Raw genomic sequence first — 13,145 nt, 5'->3', positions numbered from 1 at the left:
ATCCCTTTAACACAGCTCACTCTCCAGATCCCAATCACCTACATTCTAATCACCTGTTCACACACCTGTATGTCACTATTACACACTATTTAGTTCAGTTTTTGCACACAATCACTGTGAGATATTGTTTGTTTTGTGACACATCTTTCAGAGCTCTGGTTTTCCCGTGATTTACTCCTCCCCCATATGATAGTTTTTGCCTGCCTCACCAACGACGCCTTTTGCCTATTCCTTGCCTGTACTTTAGACTATCGAATGCCTGTTAACTACCGATTGCCTGACCTTCCGGACTATGTTGCTAGCCTTTTCCCTGCCTATACGGTTGCCCTTTTGGAACCCCTGTGTATAACCTTCTACCTGCACCTGGACCCAGCTACCTGCCTCCTCCTGTGGTCCTTTATAATAAACACCTGCTGCGCCCTGCGCTTGAAACCAGCTGTCCTGTCTCCCCCGTGTTCATTACAACAATATGAAATAAAACTGTATTTTAAGTGCTTTTAAAATAGCAACACACTTAAAACAATAAAATTAAAAACAGCAAGGCAATTTTTTAAAACTAGGTACGTCAGTTAAGAACAAACTCTTATTTACAATGACAGCCTTCCCCCACCAAACCTGGATGACGTTGGGCCAATTGTGCACCGCCCTATGTGACTCCCAATCATGGCCAGATGTGATACAGCATGGATTCAAACCAGGGACTGTAATGACGCCTCTTGCACTGAGATGCTGTGCCACTTAGACCCTGTGCCACTCGGGAGCCCCTAAAATAAACGATTTGGCAATAACAGACATCCAAGAACATCAAACACAAAGGCGTCATTGATTAAAGGCCATGCTAAAAAGGCTGGTTGACAAATAGGATTTTAACACCTAAAGCAGTTTCACAGTACAATGCAAAGTTCAATATAAAAACAGATAATAAAACAAACAAAGTATGATACACTTTATAAAATAAGCATAAATAATGAACAATCAAAAGTTTTTTACCTATACAATTTAAGAAAACAATAGCTTTGTTCTCAATTTCCAAATGCTCAGCCCCTTGATTTCACATAGGCTACTTGCAGGTGAAACTAATGCCTAAAAATCAGCACTGCTTGAAACTGGTGCTACCACAGTTAGTCTCTGTAGTCTTGGCAAACTGCACTTTATAGCAGCAATATGCACAGCTCTTCATAATTCTCTGAACTAGAATAAACTGTGCCTCTGATACAGATTCCAATGCCTTTCCCCAAACCTCAAGAGGGGGCTTGAAATGAAACTGATTCCTAGAGCTAAACCGGCCAAACTGAGCAATCGGAGGAGAAGGGGCTTGGCTAGGGAGGTTGAACAAGAACCCGATGGTCACTCTGACAGAGCTCCAGAGTTCCTCTGTGGGGATGGGATAACATTACAGAATTACAACAATCTCTGCAGCACTCCAACAATCAGGTATTTTTAAGGTAAAGTGGCCAGACTAAAACCACTCCTCAGTAAAAGGCACATGACAGCCCCTTCATCAGTGCACCAGTTCACAATATCATCCTCAGCCTACATTGGCTTCAGCGGTGGTTCCATGTCAGTTGAGAGTCCTGTGGTTGCCCTCCAGCCCAACGTCCCGGAGGAATATCAGGATCTAAGGGAGGTATTCTCCAAGACCCGCGCTACCCGTCTCCCTCATCGCCCCTGGGACTGTGCCATTGACCTGTTTTCAGGTGCTACACCTCTGTGCAGACGCATCTACCATCTGTCGGTGGCTGAGTCCCAGGCCATGAAGGAGTACATTCAAGAGACGCCCCAACAGGGTTTTGTCTGCAGGTCCACATTCCCTGCGTCGGCTGGTTTCTTCTTCGTGGCCAATAAGGAGGGAGGATTACGCCCTTGTATCGATTACCATGGACTCAATGACATCACCACAAAGTATCGGTACCCTCTCCCGCTTGTGCTTTCAGCCATCGAGCAGCTCTGAGGGGCCCGGTTCCTCACCAAACTGAGTGCCTACAATCTCATTTACATCCGGGAGGTGGATGAGTGCAAGATGAGGTTCAGCATAATGTCTGGTCACTACGACTACTTGGTTATTCCCTTTGGTATAGCCAATGCTCCATCAGTGTTCCAGGCATTCGTCAACAAAGTGTTCAGGGACATGCTCGGATGTCAGGTGATGGTGTACATCGATGACACCTGGATATTCTCGACCAACCTGGAAGTTGACATCACTCACGTTTGAGAAGTCCTGGAAGGCCTCTTGGCTAACCATCTGTTCTTCAAGGTGGAGAAGTGCCAATTCCACCAGAGGGCTGTCTCCTTCTTGGGCTACCAAATCAGCCCGCATGGAGTGAGGATGGAGTACAAGAAGGTAAATGTGGTAAGGTCATGGCCAGTCCCAACCATCATCAAGGGGTTACAACGTTTTTTGGGGGGTCTGCCAACTTTTACCACCGCTTCATTAGGAACTTCCGCGCCGTCGCCGCCCCTCTAACTTCCCCCCTCGAGGGTGGGCCTCGTAGGTTGGTTTGGTCTCCAGCAGCCGACGAAACCTTTCGTCTCCTCAAGGGGCGTTTCACATCCGACCTCTTGCTAAAACACCCAGATCCCACGCTACCTTTTGTGGTTGAGGCGGTGGGTGTGGGAGCGGTTGTCACAAAGATGGGGACCCACTAAAATTGTATCCTGGCGCTTTCTTCTCCAAGAAACTGTCCCCTGCATATAGGAATTACGTTTGCGATAAGGAGCTCTTGGCGGTGAAGTTGGAATGAGTGGAGACACTGGCTGGATGGTGCCACGGAACCATTCGTCATCCTCACCGACCATCGGAACCTTGAGTACATACGGCCAGTGAGGAGATTGAATCCGCGCCAAGCCAGGTGGGCCCTCTTCACCAGGTTCGACTTCACACTGATCTAAAAATATTAGGATGGGCAATGTCTGCGTGGCATTGACTAAAATAAAATACAGTATATGACATGAGTAAAGCAGTATGTAAACATGTATTAAAGTGACTAATGTTGCATTATTAATAATGTGACCAGTGATTCCATGTCTATTATATAAGGCAAGAGACAAAATGAGACAAAATGTGTTCCAGACTGTAGACATTTATTGGCCTGCTAGTTGTACCTATTTAGTTTGTCAGACAGTGAAAAGGATAGATATGGAAATGTGTAATTGCTATGTATACATAACATACAAAACGCCTCCTGTTACATTCATGATCATGACTCTGGAACACGATCAATAGTGAAAACTGGTTAGTTGGTGCTCTGACAGTATCTGTGTTTCTGATGTCAAAGAGGCAGACTCCATTTAGAAACCACTCGGGTGACTCATGGTCTGGATGGACTGAATCTGATTAGGGAGAAAAGCAGTTGATTGGAGAGGTCTGGTTTCCACAGGAGATTATGATTATGATCCACACACACACATTCATTGGTCACCAGATCGGAACAGAAAAGATTCAACCCTTGTCCGGTCAACTCTGTTAACCATTCTAGCTGTGTGCCTACCTGCCTATCAGGTCTGCATTCACTGATCCAGATACAGTAACCTCAACATTAGCACACTAACACACTATAACAAGTCTCTGACGCATCACCAAGCCCACACAGACTCTCTAACCCACAAAAAATCATAATTTGCACATATCATGGCATAGATTACATTTAAACCAAGTACTTTTCTGAATATCTAAGCATACCTCTTGAGCTGTCTGTATATTCCTGACTGATGGTTCTTAACAAAATAAATCTGTGTAAAAGTTTGAAAGGAATGTGAGTCTTATTCAGTACATTTAGTAATTGCTTGTTTTTCTAAAGTCTAGCGACCTTGCCAGCAAGCATGCTAGCTAAGATAGTTAGACAAGCTACTGTAAATGGATTGATAGCCTGAAATGGCTTGGTAGCTACAGTAGTTATGAGGTTGAGAGAGGGACCTACAGCTGGCTAGCTAAAGTCAATTTCATAAAATTACTAGGTGGCTAGTATTACAGAGAAACAACAAAACACTTTTGTTTTATTTTTGAATCAATAAGTAATCAATAGGCTACATAGCTGGGTCGAATTAATTTACAAACATACCTCCTGTGAGTCCTGCCCATCACCGACAGCTGAAATCAAATCATACACTGTGTGTGTGTCACTCTACACTCTCTCTCCTCCACCACTGACGATACTATCTGTACGCACTACTAGAGTATCTAGCATCCTGCCTAGCATATCTTTGCTCCGTTGTGCACCTTGGAAGGATTTCACTTACTAGGGAGAATGGGGTGGGGGGCTACTCTTTGCCTGGTCCAGTGTGCCCTTTCCGCAAAATACTTTTTATAAATAATTATAATAAAACGTGGGCTTAAAAACTAAGTTTAGTAAATAATTTAACATCTGAAAAAAATAAAAACATGGGGATGACATCTCTGGTACAGAACTCTTCCTCTCATTGGAAGAGAACAAAAACAGACCCTTTCAATGCTGGAGAATATATTTGTCTTAAATCATTAGGATCATTTCACCATTGCTGGTGATGTTTGTTTTTAGTGGATGGATGGGGTGTTTATATGTGTTTGTGATATTTGTTAGTGGATGCATCAATAATGAGTATGTGACAGAGTAGCAGAGTGCTTTGTGGGGCTTTGGATGCATGGATAATCTCTATAACCTGTTTTATCTCTTCTTATGTTCTCTCTCTCCTTCTGCTCCTCTGTTCTCTCTCTTCCTCTGTTCCCCTGTTTTCTTTCTCTCTTACCTCTCTCTCATGCTGTTCTCTCTATCCCCCTGATTCCTCTCCTCTCTGTGTCTTAGCAGCTGCAGGCAGGACAGGAGCCATGCAGGCCTGGTCATTAAGGAGTAATGTTACTGATGTCATCACACTCAGTCCCCTAGGCTGTAGCCCTGCATCTCTGGAGCTCTGGAGGCCTGCAGCTCTGGATCCCTGCTCTGGGAGGAGAGGAACTGCAGTGCCATTGAAACATCTCATACTGATTGTGTTTCAGATGACTATTTTTAGATTATAATAAAGTTTACACAATTTGATTGGGAAGCATTTGTGCATCTGTATATGTATATGATTGTTTTCTCTTGTGTTTTGTGTGGACAGGCGGAAGTGTAGTTATTGCCAACATGGATCTGAACAAACCAGTATGAAGTTCAAATGTACTGTTTGTTCTGTCTTTCATGTCACAAATTATTTATTGATTTTTATTGTCAGTGTTTAAACCAAAACTTATTTTCTGAGCATTCATGAGAAAGTTCTAGAGTCACAGCGTTATCTGGTATTAATGACCTTCATGTGCATGTTTGTGTGTGTGTGTGTGTGTTACAGCCTATGTCTGTGACAGGGACAGAATATTCCAGGAGCCAAGGGAGTAAGCATCTGGGTAATTCCACAGTAACAGAGACTCAGAAGTTTAACAAACCATACTCTATGCAAAATTACTTTTTATTTCCACTGAGAACAATTTACAGAAACACATTAACTGGAAGAACTGTGCGGATGCAAAGTTTGGTAACATAATTCCAGCTATGACATGACACCTTGACTTTAAACAAATATATTTTGGTAATTGAATTACAGTAAGTGTAGTGGATTTACATCCGGTGACAGAATTATGGTAACAGAATTACATCATGGGTCTCTGATCTGTACTATACAGAAATGCATAATTATGGATATTAATATTATTATCTTAATTGTGATGTATGTGATGTATGGATATTATTCTACAAATGGACTATTACTGTAATGAGCTCCGCTCCCAAACAAGACCATATTTGGTGGTCCGGACCAGGATTTCCATTTGGAAAATGTGGCTCCTTACATTGTGACTGGGAAGACTTAAACTTACCGGCCATTTGAGAAATTTACCAGACTCATATGCATTGGGTGCCTAACCATTAGGGTTGTCACGACTTCCGCCGAAGTCGGTCCCTCTCCTTGTTTGGGTGGCTTTTGGCGGTCGACATCACCGGCCTTCTAGCCATCGCCGATCCACTTTTCATTTTCCATTTGTTTTTATGTTACACACCTGGTTTCAATTCCCCAATTACATGTTCATTATTTAAACATCTGTTTTCCCCATGGTTTTTGTGCGTGATTGTTTTATGTATGTTCGGTCCGTTATTGTGGGCTCGGTGTTTACGACATGTTATTGGAATATTTGAGTAAAGTTACTTGTGTTACTCATTTCTGCTGTCCTGCGCCTGACTCCTCTGCACCAGCTACACCCAGACCATTACAAGGGTGTTCACCCAAGGTGATCAGAATGTCAGAAATCTATGGTAATGCATTTTAACAGGACATGCAACTCATGTAATGAAGCAGCCTGTCAGGATTTGGCCAGGGTTGTTCCGGGTTTTGGTCACTAGATGCCCCCATTGTGCTTTTTGACCTTATGTTTTTTCCCTTGTTCCCCATTATTATTTGCACCTGTGCCTCGTTTTCCCCTGATTGTATTTAAACCCTTAGTTTCCCTCAGTTCTGTGCTCTGTGTTTGTATGTTAGCACCCAGCCCTAGTGTTCTGTGTATTCTTGTCGATTCCGGTGGATGCTCTTGTGGAATTCTGTTTTTGTTTTTGAGTATCTCTTAAGGCTTTTTTGTGCTATTCCTACCACCTTTTGGATTTACCATTTTTGTATTGAAGGACTTCTCCTTTTTTACTTTATTAAATACACCGTCTTAAGTACTGCTGTGTCTGCCTCATCTTCTGGGTTCTGCTGACTATTCGTGGCTCAGTTGGTTAAGTGACTGTTTATCACTCCGGAGACCCAGGTTCGTAACTGGGTCCTGACACAGCCAATAAAACGTCATTTTAAAACTATTGCCAAATTACCATTTGTGGGAAAACACCATTCTAAACAGCTGACCTGATAGCGGTCTCATATGTGACAGAGATGGAAAGAGGGGGATTCTAAAGATGCAACAAATAGAATGGGTTGCTACTGTAATTTGACTAGACTTGTGCCTTTGGCTTCTGAAAAATGAAAGAGAGTTGTTATAAAAACCAATGAAACAGGAGAGAAATGTCATAGTGGTAGGTCCAATAAGGAAGTAAATGGAAATCAATTTGCCAAAATTATATAATTACTTCCCTCTATAGCAAAATAAAATAATTCAAAATTCTTCACCAGAAAGCATGACTGAAGAATCCAGGATCATTAGCTTCTTTAATATGTTTTGCTGTGGATTGTTTCAAATCACAACCTCGTAGGTCTATGCCTACTTGGGAAGCCCACAATTTGGTCAGCGTGCGTGCCAATAGGTCTAGTGGATTATTGATGTAACGTATACATTAATAAATCGGGAAGCAATTACAGGGAGTGAATTTAATAAATAAACCAACATGGAACAAAACAAGAAACACGAGTAGTGTACAGACATGAAACATAAAAACAGAAACAATAACGCCTGACGAAAGAACCAAAGGGAGTGACAGATATAGGGGAGGTCATCAGGAAGGTGATGGAGTCCAGGTGAGTCTCATGAGCTGTAGGTGCACATTACGATGGTGACAGATGTAATAATGAGTCAACTGGCGACAACGAGCGCCAGAGAGGAGGAGCGGGAGTAGACGTGACAATTGAGCTGTAGCTGTCAGTGGAGAGCATCTATCTATATGTGTGAAAAGAACGTGTTTTGAGTATAATTTAAAATGTCGAGACAAAAAGAAGGGGAGGGGTATGTGGCAAAGATATAGGTGAGTCTCTCTCCAGAATGGCTCAACTGTATCCTGCCAATTCTTGTGCATTCATCGTATTATTGTATGAATTGTTTGCCCTTTTGATTTTTTTTAATCAATTGTCCATTTTTACATTGGTGTTTTGTTTAGAGTGCTCCATGTGAGCAAAGAGCATGCGCCTTGTTTCTCTGTCCTGATAATGTTGAGCGAGTGCGTGTACCCGAGTATGCGTAGAAGCACCTGGACTGCTGCGCAGAAATGTAGGATTTTTTTTTAACATCCATTGTAAATAATATGTTAAACTATTGTTCCTCACAGTAAGCTATTTGAAAAATATTTCTAACAATCTACCCCTCAATAATCTTCAATCCTCATTGTTGTTGTGACTTTGGCTATGGATATTCAAGATCATTTATTGATTAATAACTCTAATTCATCTCCTATCGAAATGAATAAAGTAGGGTCACCATTAACCTGTTGCGACGAGCAATCCCGTATCCGGGAGCGTAATTATAGCCTCAAGCTCATTACCATAACGCAACGTTAACTCTTCATGAAAATCGCAAATGAAATGAAATAAACATATTGGCTCACAAGCTTAGCCTTTTCTTAACAACACTGTCATCTCAGATTTTCAAAAAATGCTTTTCAACCATAGCTACACAAGCATTGTGTAAGAGTATTGATAGCTAGCATAGCATTAAGCCTAGCATTCAGCAGGCAACATTTTCACAAAAACAAGAAAAGCATTCAAATAAAATAATTTACCTTTGAAGAAATTTGGATGTTTTCAATGAGGAGACTCTCAGTTAGATAGCAAATGTTCAGTTTTTCCAAAAATATTATTTGTGTAGGAGAAATCGCTCCGTTTTGTTCATCACGTTTCAGTCATTACAACGCAAACTTTTTTCCAAATTAACTCCATAATATCGTTGTTTAGAATCAATCCTCAAGGTGTTTGTCACATATCTTTCGATGATAAATCATTCGGGGCAGTTGACTTTCTCTTCTGAACCAAATGGAAACGTGCATGCACCTGGAGATTACGCAATAGTTTCGATGGAGGACACCGAGCGGACACCTGGTAAATGTAGTCTCTTATGGCCAATTTTCCAATGATATGCCTACAAATAAGTCACAATACTGCAAACACCTTGGGGAAACGACAGAAAGTCGCATTCACAGCCATATAAGGAGACATTGGAACACAGCGCCTCCAAAATCTGGCTCACTTCCTGTATGAAATTTCATCTTGATTTCGCCTGTAGCATTAGTTCTGGGGCACTCACAGACAATATCTTTGCAGTTTTGGAAACGTCAGTGTTTTCTTTCCAAAGCTATCAATTATATGCATAGTCGAGCATCTTTTCGTGACAAAATATCTTGTTTAAAATGGGAACGTTTTTCATCCAAAATGAAATACTGCCCCCAGAGGTTCAAGAGGTTAAGGGTTTTGATATAAAGAGGCCCATTGAATTAACAATCAATAGTTATCATTAACCGCTATACCATTAATACATACTGTAAATCAGTAGTCTCAATCAATAGTCAATTTCCTCTATTGTCATTCTGAAAGGTTGTCGAGGTCTCAGACTTCAAGAATCCAATCGCTCATTTAAGATCTTTGAAGAGTTCAAAATTCTCTTTTGTGGAAACAGGAGGAGTGAAGCAAAGGCTACATCAGTATGTTTTTACAGCCGTGAAACTCTAGGCTCATCCAGTGGCTAGGCTATCCATTCACATCAGAATGTAGACAATGCAATGACAGTATTAATCATGATATGTAACAAGGACAAACAGCCTTACAATAATAAGTTACTGCCACCACTATTACACAGAAACAGTATCACATAAATGGGAAATTCAATGCAACAAGGTATTTACGTGAATCTAAGTGTCGTCTGGTTCAGTTGAGTTTTCGTGATGACGGTGTAAAGTTGGTCATTACGGGTAGACCAAGGCGCAGCGTGATTTTGGTTCATCATACTTTATTTAAATGTGAACCAGCAAACAATACAATAAACAACGAACGAAAAGCTTTGTCGTGCAAAATACATGCAACCAAATAAAGACAAGATCCCACAACAGAAGGTGGGAAAAAGGGCTGCCTAAGGGCTGCCCAATCAGAGAAAACGATAGACAGCTGCCTCTGATTAGGAACCACACTTGGCCAACAAAGAAAAAGAAAACATAGATATACAAAAACTAGAGTACCCACCCTAATCACACCCTGACCTAACCAAAATATAGAGAATAAACAGGTATCTCTAAGGTCAGGGCGTGACGGACGGAGTGGTAGACAGAGAAAGGTCTAGGGTTCCTGGCCCAGGCGTTGGAGCTTATGGTTGAAGGAATCAACTCCCTCGTTGGGGCTCACGCATAGGGTCATCGTTCTTTCTCGGTTCAGTTCTCAATTTGTTCAGTCCAAAGAGACAAAGCCTGTTAAGGCACAGGGTGCAATATAATGCTGGTTCGGGTCTCCTTTTGGAAGCGATAAAACTCAGCAGTTCGTTGTGACTGAGCAGAGATTCTCAAGTGATTCTTCTGTTTGAGTAGGATGGTGCAAGTCAACATTGTGTAGGTTTCTCACAGAGACATTTTGGTTTCCAAGGAGATAGATTACTCTGTCCATTGGCGTGGCCTCGCCTGCTGTACCTGATCTCATTGTTTGGAGTACGAGTATCACGAGTCTCAATATTGGGCATGCCAGTATTGGGACAAAACCTGAAATTGTCTCACAAGTGTTCGTAGAATGTTAAAAGGTGTTTTGAATAAGGAAATATGTAGTCTGTAGAGTGCAAATATGACTATGATAACATCAATACATTTTATGTTACAGTGAAAGACCTATTATTCTTTTAATAACATTGAAAAAGAGAATAAAAGTAACACAATGCATACTCACGTTACAGTGCCTTTGGAAAGTATTAAGACTCCTTGACTTGTTCCACATTTTGTTACGTTACAGCCTTATTCTAAAGTTGATTAAATAACACAACATCCTCAGTAATCTACACACAACACCCAATAATGACCAAGAAAAAACAGGTTTAGAATTTTTTGCAAATTTATAAAAAGAAATAATGAAATACCTTACTTAAATAAGTATTCAGACCCTTTGCTATGAGACTCGAAATTGTGCTCAGGTAAATCCTGTTTCCATTGATCATCCTTGAGAGGTTTCAACAACTTGATTTAGAGTTCACCTGTGGTAAATTCAATTGATTGGACATGATTTGTTAAGGCACACACCTGTGTATATCAGGTCACACAGTTGACAGTGCATGTCAGAGCAAAAACCAAGCCATGAGGTCGAAGGAATTATCCGTAGAGCTCCGAGACAGGATTGTGTCGAGGTACAGATCTGGGGAAGGGTATCCAAAAATGTCTGCAGCATTGAAGGTTCCCCAAGAACACAGTGACCTCCATCATTGTTAAATGGAAGAAGTTTGGAACCGCCAAGACTTATCCTAGAGCTGGCCGCCCGGACAAACTGAGCAATAGGGGGAGAAGGGCCTTGGTCAGAGAGGTGACCAAGAACCCGATGGTCACAATGACAGAGCTCCAAAGTTCCAATGTGGAGATGGGAGAACCTTCAAGAAGGACAACCATCTCTGCAGCACTCCACCAATCAGGCCTTTATGGTAGAGTGGCATCATGCTGTGGCTGTGTTTTTCAGTGGCAGAGACTGGGAGACTAGTCAGGATCAAGGAAAAGATGAACAGAGAAAAGTACAGTGAGATCCTTGATGAAAACCTGCTCCAGAGCGCTAAGGACCTCAGACTGGGGGAGAAGGTTCACCTTCAAAAAGGACAACGACCCGAAGCACACAGCCAAGACAATGCAAGAGTGGCTTCAGGACAAGTCTCTGAATGTCCTTGAGTGGCCCAGCCAGAGTCCGGACTTGAACCCGATCAAATATCTCTGGAGAGACCTGAAAATAGCTGTGAAAATAACCTGACAGGGTTTGAGAGAATCTGCAGAGAAGAATGGGAGAAACTGCCCAAATACAGGTGTGCTAAGCTTGTAGTGACTGTAATTGCTGCCAAAGCTGCCGAGTAAAGGGTCTGAATACTTATGTAAATGTGATATCTGCTTTTTTATTTTTTATAAACTAGCAAATATTTCCAAAAAGCTGTTTTTTCTTTGTCATTATGGGGCATTGTGTGTAGATTGCTAAGTTTTTTTGTTTATTCATATCTTAGAATAAGGCTGTAACCTAACAAAGTGTGACTCACCACCTGGATTTGGTCTTACAGTATGTAGCAACATTTTAACTTCTGTTTTTTTACATTGGATAAAAGTATAGACTACAAAATTGTTTATCATACACTGCATTTGAGGAAACAATGGGAAAGTAATTCTGATATGAAAGTTGATCAACTTGTAAACTCACTTTTGAGAAAACTTTCAAAGTTTTGGTACTACTATTGGAGAACCCTTATTTGTCTTCACCCATTCAGCATTGATCACACCCTCTTAAGCCTTAGCCCCACCCATCTCTTTAAGGTTTGATCCGTGCATTCTGTACTAACTTGCCAGCTACTTCCAGACATCTAAGAGAGAGAGAGAGAGAGAGAGAGAACAGTTCACTGAACATTACTCATCCTAGCAGAGCTAGTTAGGCTGTTACAGTATGTTATCCAGAGCGTTGGTGACTGCAACTGTGCTGTCAGATTGTCCTTTTGTAAATGCAGAGCGTTTCGTGTTCAGAGCGCACACTGGACTCTGGACAAAAAGTAGGGTTGCTCCTGAAAGCTTTAACCTCACAACGACAGTCAAGCACCCAAGCTAACTGGCTACCATTGGCTAGATACTTTTATTCACATAATGAGAGAACACCACACTGACCATTTTACTCCCCCTAGCAGTGTTATCCACAGCATTGGTGACTGTAACACGGCTGCTGGCAACAATTGAATTAAGCTTTGTTGCCGACGTTTGCTGACACCTGATGTATGGGTGTTGAGCGTTCAAAATTGCATCAGTTATTCTGCACTCTGGCACACTAAGACGAGAGTATTTTGTTAATAACCTCTTGAAACTACCCCATCCCGGATCCGGGATCGTGACTAAAGCCTCAGGCTCATTAGCATAACGCAACGTTAACGATTTCTGAAAATCGCAAATAAAATGAAAATAATGCGCCTGCTCTCAAGCTTAGCCTTTTCTTAACAACGCTGTCATCTCAGATTTTCAAAATATGCTTTTGAACAATAGCAATTGACTAATTTGTGTAAGAGTATGCTAAGCTAGCTTAGCATTTTGAGTAGCATTTAGCACGCAACATTTTCACAAAAACCAGATAACCAAATAAATAAAATCATTTACCTTTGAAGAGCTTCGGATGTTTTCAATGAGGAGACTCTCAGTTACATACCAAATGCGCAGTTTTTCCTGAAAGCGTCTGTGTGTAGGAGAAATCGCTCCGTTTTGTACATCACATTTGGCTGCCGAAACGAACCGAAAATTCAGTCACCTACAACGTCAAAC

This window comes from Oncorhynchus masou, chromosome 15, assembly GCF_036934945.1.
Source record: "Oncorhynchus masou masou isolate Uvic2021 chromosome 15, UVic_Omas_1.1, whole genome shotgun sequence".
In the NCBI taxonomy this organism is placed as follows: domain Eukaryota; kingdom Metazoa; phylum Chordata; class Actinopteri; order Salmoniformes; family Salmonidae; genus Oncorhynchus; species Oncorhynchus masou.
The sequence above is the reverse complement of the archived record's forward strand: the minus strand, read 5'-3'. Positions refer to the sequence as shown.